The sequence below is a fragment of the Lagenorhynchus albirostris genome, chromosome 4 (assembly GCF_949774975.1).
Source record: "Lagenorhynchus albirostris chromosome 4, mLagAlb1.1, whole genome shotgun sequence".
NCBI lineage: Eukaryota > Metazoa > Chordata > Mammalia > Artiodactyla > Delphinidae > Lagenorhynchus > Lagenorhynchus albirostris.
In genome coordinates, this window is record NC_083098.1 from 41,444,529 (window position 1) to 41,459,296 (window position 14,768).

The following is a 14,768-nucleotide window of genomic DNA, read 5'->3' on the forward strand; positions in this document are numbered from 1 at the left end:
TAAATTAGTTGCTTGCAGACTCATATCAAAACCCTATCAGTGAGTGGCAAGTGACAATTAAGCTGCATCTGGTGGCAGGCTTTATAGTGACAAGTGAGTTGATGTACTTCAATTGTACAGCTGCATCTGGTGGCAGGCTTTAAGTCAGGATCCAACACTTATTTTAGTCTGCGCATGGCCCGCCCATTATTTTATTTACAGTTCTGTCTGCACGTCTTTCCCCAACTGTGCACTTGTCTCAGTCACAGTTTTGGTAAGCCCACAAGCTCACCCTAGCCAAAATGAATAAAAAACAAACATCGTTGGAGAGCCTCTTTGAAAAGGGGGAAAGACCCAATGATGAGACAGCAGAAGACACTAAGACTGCCAACAAAAAGAAAGCTGCATTTAGGGGGCTTCCCTGGTGGTGCAGTGGTTAAGAATCCGCCTGCCAACGCAGGGGACACAGGTTTGAGCTCTGGTCTGGGAAGATCCCACATGCCATGGAGCAACTAAGCCCGAGCACCACAACTACTGAGCCTGCCCTCTAGAGCCCATGAGCCACAACTACTGAAGCCTGTGTGCCTAGAGCCCGCGCTCTGCAAGAGAAGCCACCGCAATGAGAAGCCTGCACACCACAACGAAGAGTAAACCCTGCTAACAGCAACTAGAGAAGGTCCACGTGCAGCAACAAAGGACCCAATGCAGCCAAAAATAAATAAATAAATAAAATCTAAAGAAAGAAAGAAAGCTGCATTTAAAAGAAAATACCAAGAGTCCTACTTAAATTATGGATTCATTGCAACAGGTGATTCACACTCTCCAAGCCTGCTTTGTATAATACGTGGTGACTGGCCATCCAACGAAGCCATGGAACCTTCAAAACTGCTTCACCACATGGAGACCAATCACCCTGCATTAAAAGACAAGTCTTTGGAGTTTTTCAAAAGAAAAAGCTGTGAACACGAAGGACAGAAGCAATTATTGAAGGCCACCACTTCATGAAATGTGTCTGCACTGAGAGCATCATTCTTGGTGGCTACCTGCATTGCTAAACCTAAGAAGCCCTTTACTATTGGTGAAGAGTTAATCCTGCCTGCTGCTAAGGACATTTGTCATGAACCTTTAGGAGAGGCTGCAGTTCAAAAGGTGGCACGCGTTCCTCTTTCGGCTAGCTCCATAACTGGATGAATTGATGAAATAGCAGAGGATATTGAGGCATAGTTGTTAGAGAAGATTACTGAGTCACCATGGTACACAATCCAGGTTGACGAGTACCGATGTTGACAACAAGGCAACAACGCTTGGTTTTTTTCGATATATTTTTCAGGAGGATGCGCATGAGGATATGTTATGTGCACTTTTGTTGTGAACCAACACCACAGCTGCAGAACTATTCAAGTCTTTGAATGATTACATATCAGGAAAACTGAACTGTTAATTTTGTGTTGGTTATATGCATGGACAGGGCGGCTGCCACGACTGGACGACTTTCTGGTTTCACTACTCGGGTCAAAGAGGTTGCTTCAGAATGTGAGTCTACGTACTCTGTCATCCATAGAGAAATGCTGGCTAGCTGAAAAATGTCACCTGAACTTAACAACGTTTTGCAGGATGTAATTAAAATGATCAACCCCATTAAAGTACATGCCCTTAACTCATGTCTGTTTGCGCAGCTCTGTGAGGAGATGGAGGCAGAGCACACACGTCTTCTCTTACACACAGAGTGAGATGGCTTTCTAGAGGTAGACCACTGGCCAGAGTTTTTGAGTTGTGAGCTCCAGAGATTTCTTTCAAAAAAACAGTCACCACTGGCAGCAAATTTCAGTGACACAGAATGGGTTGCAAAACTTGCTTACTTGTGTGACATATTCAAGCTTTCAACGAACTCAATCTGTCACTTCAGGGGAGAACAACAACTATGTTCAAATCTGCAGATAAAGTGGCTGCATTCAAAGCCAAACTGGAATTATGGGAGCGATGAGTGAACACTGGGAATTTTGACATGTTTCAAACATTGGCAGAGATTTTGAAAGACACTGAGCCAGGGCCTTCTTTCTCTCAGCTGGTGAATGATCCCCTATCTCAGCTTTCAAAACAGTTTGAGCATTACTCCCCAACCACAAAAGACCCCCAAACTGGGAAGGAATGGACCCAGGACCCATTTGTGAATAAGCCAGGTGAATCGACTTTGTCCGTGCTAGAAGAGGATCCACTGTTTGAGATCACAAATGACAGTGGCCTTAAAAGTATGTTTGAGACAACTTCAAATCTCCATATGTTCTGGTTTAAAGTCATGGAGGAATATCCAGAGATTGCCACAAAAGCACTGAAAAGCCTGCTTCCATTTCCAGCATCCAATCCTTGGGAAGCAGGGTTTTCTGTAGTGAGAGCAACCAAAACGAGATTACGGAGTAGGGTGGACATAAGCAACACACTTCAGGTGTCACTGTCTCCCATCATCCCCAGATGGGACCATCTAGTTGCAGGAAAACAAGGTCAGGGCTCCCACTGGATTCTGCATTATGGTGAGATGTGTAATTATTTCATTATATATTACAATGTAACAACAATAGAAATAAAGTGCACAATAAATGTAATGCGCTTGCATCATTCCGAAACCATCCCCCCACCCCGATCCGTGGAAGAATTGTCTTCCACGAAACCAGTCCCTGGTGCCAAAAAAGTTGGGGACTGCTGACGTACACAGAGTAAAACTGAGGAAGTGTGAAGATATGTGGATTGTATTCATGTCAATTTCCTGGTTCTGATTTAAATTGTAGTTTTGTAAAATGTTGCCATCGGAGGAAAATGGGTGAAATGTACATGGGATCCTTCGATGTTATTTCTTTTTGCGGTACGGGGGCCTCTCGCTGTTGTGGCCTCTCCCGTTGCGGAGCACAGGCTCCGGACGCGCAGGCTTAGCGGCCATGGCTCACGGGCCCAGCCGCTCCGCGGCATGTGGGATCCTCCCGGACCGGGGCACGAACCCGCGTCCCCTGTATCGGCAGGCAGACTCTCAACCACTGTGCCACCAGGGAAGCCCCTATGTTATTTCTTACAATTGCATGTGACTCTAAAATTATCTCAATAAAAATTCAAATAAAGAAAAATAGTTTGATGGAATTGCTTTTACAGTTCTTGTTGTGCAAAGGTTATTTGAAACAGGACATGAATCTAAAAAAATCTACTACTCTGATGTGGCAAATAAATAAATTTATCTTATACATTCAGCCTTTCAGCTTTCAATTCTTTACACGATTTTTGACATTCAATCACCTGGGCTCAGAGCTGTGATTATGGGAAAATTTACAAAATACCCTAGAACATTCTCTGGTAGAGAGATCAAGAAGTCACTGAAGAAACTTTCCCAGTATAGGTAAAGAAGAGTGAAGACTGAAAAAGGTGGAAGGATGTGAGTAATTTTCAAAAATTAAAAACAAAATTTCTTTTTTGATCAATTTAGATGTTTGCTTCTAGAGACGAATAGCCTAGCAGCTTGTGGGCCACTGTGTAACTGATCATACACTGCACTGAGTGATTATAAATCACACTGATTAAAAAAGTTATCAAAGTGAGATAGTATTTGAAGTTATGAGTATACCTCATCTGTAGATGAAGTCACTAAGAAGGGATCTGTAGTAAGAAGAGAAGAGGACCAAGGAGAAAATTCTGGAGAATAACAGAGTTTAAAGAGAGGACCTACCAGAAGATCTTAGTGGCAAAATTCAAGAATGGTGGTACCACTCTAAAGTTTGTATGTCTATTTTTAGAGAGTGGGAGTGGGTTAGTGGTTTGTCTGGATGTTTAGGGTGAAACTGTATTCATTTATTACTTGTGTACTTTAATACTACTTTAAAGTAAAAATAAGAATATAGTACAAAATAAAATTAAAAAGCTTCACAAGTAGTAGACAGTGTAAGGATATTGATTCCTAGACCCAGAAAGAAGAGTGGTTAGACTGTTAGATCCTGTGCTGGGCCTATCAGGCTGCTTGCCAAACAAGAGGCCACAATGAAGTGTTTGTTAACAGAATGATGTTTGGCAACTTCCTGAGGAAGAGTGCAAAGGCAGCCTTGGTCCCTGCTGTGGCCCATGGAGAGGTATGTGGTCTTCCTGGAGTACCTTGTTGGAAAGTAATATATGGTCTATTGTCTCATCAAACTTGAGAGTCACTAGCTGCTTTTATAAATTTGTGGGAAAGGTCATCCATCCCTTGCAGAAGAGACCTAGGATGTACATTAAAGGATTCAGAAGTGCTGGGCCAGAAGATGAAGTACTTATGAAGGAGTAAAAACAGCATTCTGGACAGTGTTTTCAATAGAAAATTGTCAATGGAAAGGAAGAATGATATGGTATGTAGATGCTTAGCTGCATAGAATCTGGTTTCCTGAATGACATCTTTGGACAATAAAAACTAGTATCTTGGCTAGGGAAAGAGTGCATCCCTAAAGGGCTAGGGGAAAACAGATATTTTTCCAGAAATATGGCAAACTGATCAAGAGGACTTTGTTGAAGGAGGGGGGAAAAACTCCAGATAACGCTAAATCTATATATGACAGAAGGCACTTGAAATGACATAGAATATCAATGAACAGAAATCCGAAGACTTAAAATTATCATGAAGTGGTATTTGAAGCTATGAGTATAGATGAGATCACTCTATTCTCTTCTTGGCTACTTCCTGCCAATTACTGTGCAATTGTCTGGCTGATTTTTGAAGGTTTCAGGTTTGAGGTCTTCCATAGTCAGTAAGGCCAAAGCTCAGCAAATGGAGATGGGAATGAAGGGGGCTGGCAAGCCTCCCAAAAAGAGCCCACAGGGTGGCAGTACTTTAGTATGCCCACCACAGACCAAGGTCTGGTTCTCAGATCTCTAAGTACTGATTCTGCCACTGTAAACACACAAGATGCCACTGCAAAAACCAAAATGCCAATTTATTAATTTATTAATGTACAATTTTGGGGACAAGGGACGTTTCCTTTCCAGTGTCCTGAACATTTATGGCTGCCATGAAGGATAACACCTTCCCCATATGAGGGTAACCATGAGGCTGAATTATTATTATTTTTACAAATATTTATTTATTTGGCTGCGCCGGGTCTTAGTTGAGGCATGCAGGATCTTTTAAGTTGTGGCATGTGGGATCATTATTTGCAGCATGCGAACTCTTAGCTGCAGCATATGAGATCTAGTTCCCTGACCAGGGATTGAACCCAGGCCCCCTGCATTAGAAGCATGGAGTCTTAGTCACTGGACCACCACCAGTGAAGTCCCCTGAATTATTTTTTCTGTTAATTTATTCTTTACTGAAGTACAGTTGAATTACAATATTGTGTTAATTATTGCTGTACAGCAAAATGACTCAGTTATACATATATACATTCTTTTTCATATTCTTTTCTTTTTTAAATTGAAGTGTAGTTGATGTACAATGTTGTGCCCATCTCTGCTGTACAGCAAAGTGACTCGGTTATACACATATATACATTCTTTTTTTATATTCTTTTCCATTATGGTTTATCACAGGATACTGAATATATTTCCCTGTGCTATACGTTAGGACCTTGTTGTTTATCCATTCTATATATACCAGTTTGCATCTTCTAACCCAAACTCCCACTCCTACCTTCTCCCACCCCCCTCCCCCTTGGCAGCCACCAGTCTATTCAAATGTCCCTGATTTTGTTTCTGTTTCATAGGTAGGTTCATTTGTGTCATATTTTAGATTCCACATATGTGATATCATATGGTATATGTCTTTCTGACTTACTTCACTTAGTATGATAATCTCTAGTTACAACCATATTGCTGCAAATGACATTATTCATTCTTTTCTATGGCTGAGTAGCATTCCACTGTATATATGTGCCACAGCTTCTTTATCTATTCATCTGTTGATGGACATTTAGGTTGTTTCCATGTCTTGGCTATTGTGAATAGTGCTGCTATGAACATAGGGGTGCATGCATCTTTTTGAATTATAGTTTCGTCTGGATATATGCCCAGGAGTGGGATTGCTGGATCATACAGTAGTTCAGTTTTTAGTTTTCTGAGGAACCTCCATACTATTTTCCACAGTGGCTGCACCAACTTACATTCCCACCAACAGTGTAGGAGGGTTCCCTTTTCCATGAGGCTGAATTATTCATCAAAGGGTAATTGACCCAGAATAGATACCCCCAAAAAGGTGAACATTAATCTTGAGGATGCAAAATGGTAACGTCTGATTATTTCCAACCCTACAAAAGAGAACCTCTTTCTTATGATAAAAATAGCCATATTTACAAAGTTAGGAATTTCTTTTTGGAATTTCAAACTGGAGAGCACTAGATAATCACTGCGATGTTATTTTTACAGTATATCTATTCAGTAGAATATTAGGCAGCCATTACAATTTTAGCTATGAAGATTATGCAGCAGCATAGGAAATATGTATGGCATAATAGCTGATGAAAAAAGTAGGATATGCAATTTCACTGTTTAAAAGCAAACACAGAAGGGAAAAAAAACTGACATGAAACACATCAAAATGTTCAGAGTGGTTATATTTGGAAGGTTGTCTTAGGGGTGATTTTTTTCTTTGCTTTTCAAATTGAATAAGATATTTTTTCCCTCTGCAGTGGAAGCACCGAGTCTTAACCATTGGACCACCAGGGAAATCCCTGAATAAGATTATTTTAAATGATTGAAAAAAATTACAGCTGGATTGTATGTAGTGACTACTGCTTTTTTCTTTCCACCTCTCCCAAGAATTTGCATGTGGTCACTAAATAATCATTCAGCCTCAGGTCACTTCCTTTCTTTCATTTTTTTTTTTCTGACAGAATTATGTTAGCAAAATGCTATCAATACAGTATACCCTGATTCCAGCATTTGATATATCTTTGTTCTTGATCAAGGTTCTTTGGGTTACAGTAACAAAAATGTACTCAGATTTGCTCAGGTAAAATGTGAATCTTGGGGAACAGGAGCACTGCGTATAACCCAAGGGAAGAAGTTCAGCTGAGGACAGAAGTCAGTGACGGGTATGTCATGAAGAACCAAGGCAGATACCATCTTCATCTTGTCAGGACCACGTGGCCTCTGGTCTCTCGTTCTTTCTATACATCTGCTCATTCTTTCTCTCTCTCCCCCCTTCACACTCAAAACTTATGTTCTCAGCTTCTATGATCCACATTGTGCAAAAAGGCTGCTTAATCCTCCAATCAGATTTCCTCCTAGCTCTAGCCCTCTAACCAAATGCTTAGAGACCCAGTATCCTAATTTAAATTCAATTTCAATTCCCAGGAGAGAAATCCAATTGATCAGTTGGGGTCAGGTGTCTACCCTGGCTGTGGTTTGGCAATGGAGGTAGGGGTGGAGTCATAGAATATAGATTTGGCTGCAAAGGGGCCACTCTTGGTTGAGGGGAGAGTTCAGAGAAAGAAGTCATGGCTTGGCAGACAACTCAAAATGTATTTACTATCTGGGTTTCTCATGAGTCCTCAGCATCAAGGTGGAGACACAGGAGTTGGTTGAATAGACAAGAAGGTATATCATAACTGGTTATATGATCACACCCACAGGAGATAAATCAGTGACACCCTGCCTAAGGTTTCTGGAGGGAGTGGCTTTCAGATCTTATGAGTAGATCTCTGGTAGCTTCCAGTAAGGCTCTAGGTGGGCTCTGTCCTGATCAACAGTTTTTAATAAAGTCTTGGATTCCCTGGGCCTGGGGAATTTGTGTTTCCACTTTCCTTAATATTCTTAAATCTTCTCTACCTCCACCCCTGTCCACACTCTCTGCTAATGAAAGACTTCTTTTCTATTTTATTTTATTATTTATTTTTAAAATAAATAAATATTTATTTTTTAAATTGAAGTATAGTTGATTTACAATGTTGTAATTACTGCTGTACAGAAAAGTGATTAAGTTATACATATACATTCCTTTTTAATATTCTTTTCCTTTATGGTTTATCATAGGATATTGAATATAGTTCTCTGTGTTATACAGTAGGACCTTGTTGTTTCTCCATTCTGTGTATAAAAGCTTGCATCTGCTAACCTCATCCTCCCACTGCACTGCTTTCTCAACCCGCTTCCCCTTGGCAACCACTGGTCTGTTCTCTATGCTAGTGACAGACTTCTTAACCAGCTGAGAAAAATAGAAGGAATCAGAACTAATTATCTGTTTATCACCAAACTTATTGATTTACCTACATCTGTACTCATATAATCTTCCTTCTCTCCCATACAACAGATGAATCATCTCTACTCCACTTTGTGCATTGGATCCCATCTTCTCTCACCTACTTAAGAACTTGGCTTCTTCAATTATCCTATTTCTACTCTACATCACCAGTTTTTGTCTTTCTACTGGATCATTACCATCATTTTACAATTATGGTGTAACACCAAAAAAAAAAAAAACGAGACCCCCAAAATAGAGCTATAAGTCATCTAGACTGCTGGTTAGCCATAAAGTTAAACTATCAACAGACCAAAAAATCTTTTATACTCTGGTCCTCTTGAACAGATACTGTATCCCCTTTGAGAAACGTTTTAGCAACCTTTACAAATAGCTTTCCAAATTTGTTAACCTGTGGTCATCACCATAGAATAATATGCAATGTACTTGTTCCATTGGCGTCTTCCAGGATTTGAGTCTAGTTATTAGTCTAGAAGCAATGAAATTAGAAGCGATAGGTATGGGTCTTGAGGAGAATCAACATTCCTCTGCAAAACACTTACTTCAGGATAGGTCATTACAGGTTCTTCAGGCAAGGGGAGGCTAATCTCCAGACAGTAGATGGACTAGATTCCTATTGCTGCTGTAATAAATTACTACAAATCTAGAGGCTTAAAACAACACAGATTTATTATTTTACAGTTCTAGAGGTCTCATTGAGCTAAATGAGGAGGAATGCAGGTCTGGGAGATGCAGACAAAGGGTTATAGAACACTCACTATTGACTTTGAATTATTGAAGCAGATGAAGAAGCCGGAACTCATGGAGAAATATAAGAAGACAGAGCTTGTGGAGGAGTCTGAGAAGCTGCCATTTATGGTCACCTTGACTGCAAAGCAGGAGTATGCACAGAAGTTTGAGATGCCATTGTGTTTGGCTGCCACAACTGCAAAGTGAGAGCTTGTGGCCAGATCTGAGGATCTGGAAACTGCCAGTCTCCTGGAAGAAGCTGCTACAACCTCCTGAGAAGAAAAGCTTCTTTTCTCTGCCTTTCCTATATGCTGTGAGTACCTCTCATTGGCAACTCTAACTTGGAACCATAAAGGGAGGGGAATTCTGGGAAATGTTCTTGGCTTCTCCTCTGCAATGGAGAGATGGTACATGTGGGTGGCAATAACGCAAAGTTGACAACCAACAATTCAGCATAGTTAGAAAACTTCTGATTTTGAGAAATTAACTGGCAAGTCAAACTGTGCTTAAATGATAAAGGGCATGTACTGAATCATGAGACTAAGTCTAGAGGTAGGGATAGCTGTAGTGGAAATTGATCTGGTAGCTCAAAAAATGCTGATTATGTATCACTACTTTTAAAGTGTGACTTTTGAGCAACTGTATTGAGTCTGAGTGCCTGAGAACTCCCAGCCCTGGTGTAAGGAAGTGATTATTCTCAAGCATCTTGTACCGGATGAGGAATACCAAATAACTCAGAGCCACTGCAATAAAGGAAACGCTCCAAATAGCCCCAGGACAAGAAACACATTCCTAAACTTTTTTTGAGGCTTTCAATGTTTGTTAGTTGAAACTTAATCTGAAAACGCCAACTTTTCAATATTATGTTCTCTTTCAATAATTATTCCCTTGAACTGTAGCTCCTAAAAACTAAGCAGGACAACCATAAAATTAGCAGCCAAAAGAAACTTACAGGTTGATTATGAAACAAAACCTGATATTATTTGGCTTCAGCCTTGGTCCCTGGGAAAAAAAAAGATGTCTGGGGGATCCGAGATGCCAGAACTCAGTTCAAGTCAAAATATTGTATTGCAGTGCCTGAGGCAGGATTATGAAAAGGCTCTGGATAAGCCCTAGCTGCTGTTAACCAAAATTTAACCAAAATTTCATCCCAGAGCTTCAGAAAAGGGGAGGGAAAAACGGAAAAAATACTGAATTTAACGATAATGTTAGTCTTATTCTCTACTTGAAATATTATTAATAATATTAATCCAATTCCTGTTTTATTTTTAATGATCCCTTGCTGTCATCAGAGCATGTTTTTCTTTGTAGAAAATGTCATTCTAGAAAAAATACACTCATGTGACCACATATAAATAACACTTTATTTGGAGATTAGCCTCTCGCCAGAAGAAATCAACCATGAGAGGCCTCATGACAAAGGCCTTCTGACTCATCTTCCTGATACCCTCCCATGGTCCACTGTCCATACAACATCCAGAATGGTCTGGATTATTCGAATCCAGATTATAATTATCTGGATTATTCCGGCCACTTAAAGTTTAAGTCAGATCATATCCTTCCCCTGCTCAAAATCCTCCCATAGTTTCTCATCACATTTATTTTTAAATTTTTATTTATTTATTTTTTAATTAAAAAAATTATTTGTTTTATTTATTTATTTTTGGCTGCGTTGGATCTTCGTTGCTGCATGTGGCCGTTCTCTAGTTGCAGTGCGTGGCTTCTCATTGTCATGGCTTCTCTTGTTGCGGAGCACAGGCTCTAGACGCAGGCTTTAGTAGTTGTAGCACATGGGCTCAGCAACTGTGGCTTGTAGGCTCTAGAGCGCAGGCTTAGTAGTTGTGGTGCACAGGCTTAGCTGCTCTGCGGCATGTAGGATCTTCCCAGACCAGGGCTTGAATCCATGTCCCCTGCATTGGCAGGCAGATTCTTAACCACTGCGCCACCAGGGAAGCCCCTCTCCTCACATCTATAATAAAAGCAAAGTGCTAACTGCAGCTTACAAGGCCCTGGGGGACCTGGTTTCTGTATACCTCTCAGGTATGATCTATTATGCTTTCTTGCCTTCACTCTATTCAGTCACATTGGCCTCTATCATTCACTGAAAGTGCCAAGAACAGTCCTGTCTTTGCCTTGTAAAGTCTTCCCTGAGCTATGTGTATGGCTTTCTCCCTCATCTCCTTCAGGGCTCTACTCAGAAAGGCACCTCCTTCAAGGGTCTTCTCTGAGCGTTGTATCTAAAATAGCACATTATCTATCTCTAGCACCTTACAAATTTTTCTTCCTATCACTACTTTATATTACATTATTTCATCTATTGTTTGCCTCTTCCACTAGAATGTCAGCTCCATGAGATCAGACCTGTCTGCTTTGGTCACTGTTACATTCCCAGTGCCAGAAATGTACCTGTGTCATGTGTTGCATGGTTGAATGAGAATAAATCTAACTAGAAATAACCCACTATTTATGTCCTAAGAAGCATCTGGATGAATGAAGACATATTTTGGAGGTAGGATTTAGTGACTGATTGGATATGGGGGGTGAAAGTGTGGGGTGCTATCAAGGATTCCCTGATTTTTGCCGGGAGCACACAGGTGGGTGGAGGTGTCATTTATGGAGAAGAGGAAGACCAAAGAAGCTGATTTGTAGGGAAGGTCAGTTCAGTTTTGGACATCTAAAGCTTGAGATGCCTGTGGGACAACCAAGTGGAGAAGTTAAGCAGGCAGTTGGATATGTAGGTCTGGAGTGAGATAAATGTTTTTATTGTTTGAATCTTTTTTGAGCTAGGTTTTCTTTAATTGACTCTAAAGGCACCCTATTGACATCTCTGTGGTCAAGCATAACTGACTCTATGATAGACTTGCTAAAGTAAAATCTGACACTTCACAGTGATAGGGCCTTTTTCTTCTCTAAGTGAAAAGGGAGCTTCCTGACAACCAAGAATGATGATAATGTTCACTTTTTGCGCAATTGGTCACTTCACTTAAAATCACAAGCTAATTCTTCAACGAAAAGCTTAAATCCTACTGAAGATGTTCTGCAAGTGAGTAAATGGCTGTTTAACATTGTTGTATTAGAGTCTCAAGTATGTGTACCTTGCATAGGAAATGAATTCTCTCTGCTGTTTCTTCTGGACACTGTTTATTCTAGGTTGCTGAATGGAATGCATATTCCACTTAAAAATTTTTGAGCATAGATTTGCTTGCTCCATTTGTAGAGTATATTTATTTATTTTTTATATTTTGGCCGTGCCACACAGCTTGCGGGATCTCAGTTCTCTGACTATAGGGGCAGAACCCAGGCCACGGCAGTGAAAGTCCAGAATCCTAATCACTAGGCTACCAGGGAACTCCTTGTACAGTGCATTTAGCAGATAAACTGTGACTTCTTGACTTAGGTGTGTACATCTTGTCCAGGGTAAAAGTGATTCCAGTTTAAAATCTCAAATGAGTTCTGCCTTTTATAAGTACTCTAGTCTTTTCTGCAGTTTTTGCTTCATAAATGCTAAATTAAATGAGGATCTAACATTTCAGTGTTATCTGAATCACTGGGAACCTCCTGAAGCATGGAATTTCTGATGTCATGGACACTGAGAGGGGACACGACCTCACTGCAGTGATTTGGCCAGTCTAACATAGTGCCAATATACAATCTTCAGCCCCTTAAACAGTAAATTCTTACCTATGACTATGGAATACAAGTTTGGTTCTCCCTCTTAAGGAACTTCACACACCAGCAAGTGGTTTGAGGAAGTGTTTTTATGCCACAGATGAAGTGGGATGGTGGGAAGAGACTTTTAAGTCCCTGCAAGCATACCTAGTTTGCCTGAAAGATCCTAAACCTAACAAGTTGTCATTCAGTAATTCAACCAGCAATTAGTCTATTATGTGTGTGTATGTATACATGTGTGCATGAGGGAAGAAGGATATATAGAACACATTAACTTTACTCTCCAGGAACTCATGGTCTAGTAAAATTACATATTTAGAAAAACAGAAGTAAAGATAAAGACTGTGAGAACGTATGATTAATTCTGCCTCAGGGAGTCTGGGAAGGCTTCACAGAGGTAGGAATATTTAATTGGGGTTTTGAAGGATGAATAGTTTACCAGGCAGATGAAGAACGTGAAAAGAACTAGGGTTGAAGTTAAATGGGTACTCAGAAGAATGTTGGGTGGATTTGGAGCATAGGATGCAGAGATTTGGACCATAATATGCAGGGATATGAGTGATAAGGCATCATACATACTCACATAACACATAACAAAGGTGTTAGGTTTAAAATCATTCCTACGTTTCCTGGAACTTTTAATATAAACTCCAAGAAAGTTCCTAAGTTACTGGGCTACGTGTGAATTAAAATAAACCTCTTGGGAAAGTCTATTACTAAGAGACAGGCATGTCTAAAGCTGTCTTAAAAGCAAAAGTGGCTGGGGGGGTGGTGGTGGTGGGATGAGTTGGGAGATTGGGATTGACATGTGTACACCAATATGTATAAAATGGATAACTAATAAGAACCTGCTGTATAAAAAAATAAATTAAATTAAATTTTTTTTAAAAAAGCAAAAGAAGCTTTTTTTAAAAAAATTATTTATTTTTGGCTGCGTTGGGTCTTCGTTGCTGCACGCAGACTTTAGTTGTGGCTCTAGGCGCATGGGCTTCAGTAGTTGTGGCGCATAGGCTTAGTTGCTCCGTGGCATGTGGGATCCTCCCAGACCAGGGCTCAAACCCGTGTCCCCCGCATTGGTAGGTGGATTGTTAACCACTGCGCCACCAGGGAAATCCCAAAAGAATTATCTTCTGAAGACAGAAGAGATTCAACAGGTACCCCCTTCAAGTGAGTTTCTTCTTAGTTGTCTCTAAGTTGGAATATTTGGTTTGAGCACAATATCCACTTTCTTCTTGGCTACTATTCCTTTTTTTAGGGGGGCCGTTCCACGCTGCATGAGGGACCTTAGTTCCCCCAACAGTGATCCAACCCCGAGCCCCCTGCAGTGGAAGGGTGGAGTCTTAACCAATGGACCGCCAGGGAAGTCCCTCGGCTACTCTTTTGACAGGTGGAGACATACCTGAAGTCACTACCACTTGATCTGCGATACACATTCTTGGCACTGCCTGTGTGTGACTTACGTAATACAGGAGTTCAGTAAGATTATATTTTTAAGAAGTTTTCAGAATTTGATCTGTATTCTTGGGTTTTAATTATTCTATCATGTAAATTCTGCTAACTTGACTAATTATAAAAAATTAAGTGTTTTCAGTCTTCCTTTGAGATTTTTGGATAGTGTTAATACGAATTCATTTAATTACATATCGGAAAACAAATATTTAAACTCTGCAGAGTTCTTTTCGATATTTCACACTAGTCTTCGTTTCCCCAGTGCCTGGGAACACGCTGAACAGGCAAATAATCATTTGTTGACTAAAGAAGTACCTAAAAACTTGATTTTCTTCAAGATGTAATTGCAGGAAGCAGCAAATCCCAAAGCCCGAATAATCCAGTTTCCAGCCAAGGCGCCTGGGATTTCTAGTAGGTCTATTAAAGAACTTGACTGCTACCCTGCACAAAACCCCTAGCGGTGTTTAACAACAAAAAACTCCCCTAACCCACAACACAACAAACTAAGAAACCTTGTAAAGAAGATTCACAGTACAAGAGCTAAAAAACATGAACTTAAGTGAACTCTTGGTGGATCTAACAGCCTTCCTAACTCCTAGTATTTTCAAAGAATCGTGGTAGGTTTCAGGATCCTCAAATACAGCAAGCAATGCAAAACAATCCCTGTTCCTTAAAATACGCAAGTTACCTGCTTCTTCTGGAAAAATTTCAAGAGAAATGCAGGCAAGCAGAAGTGTTACCTGGAAAG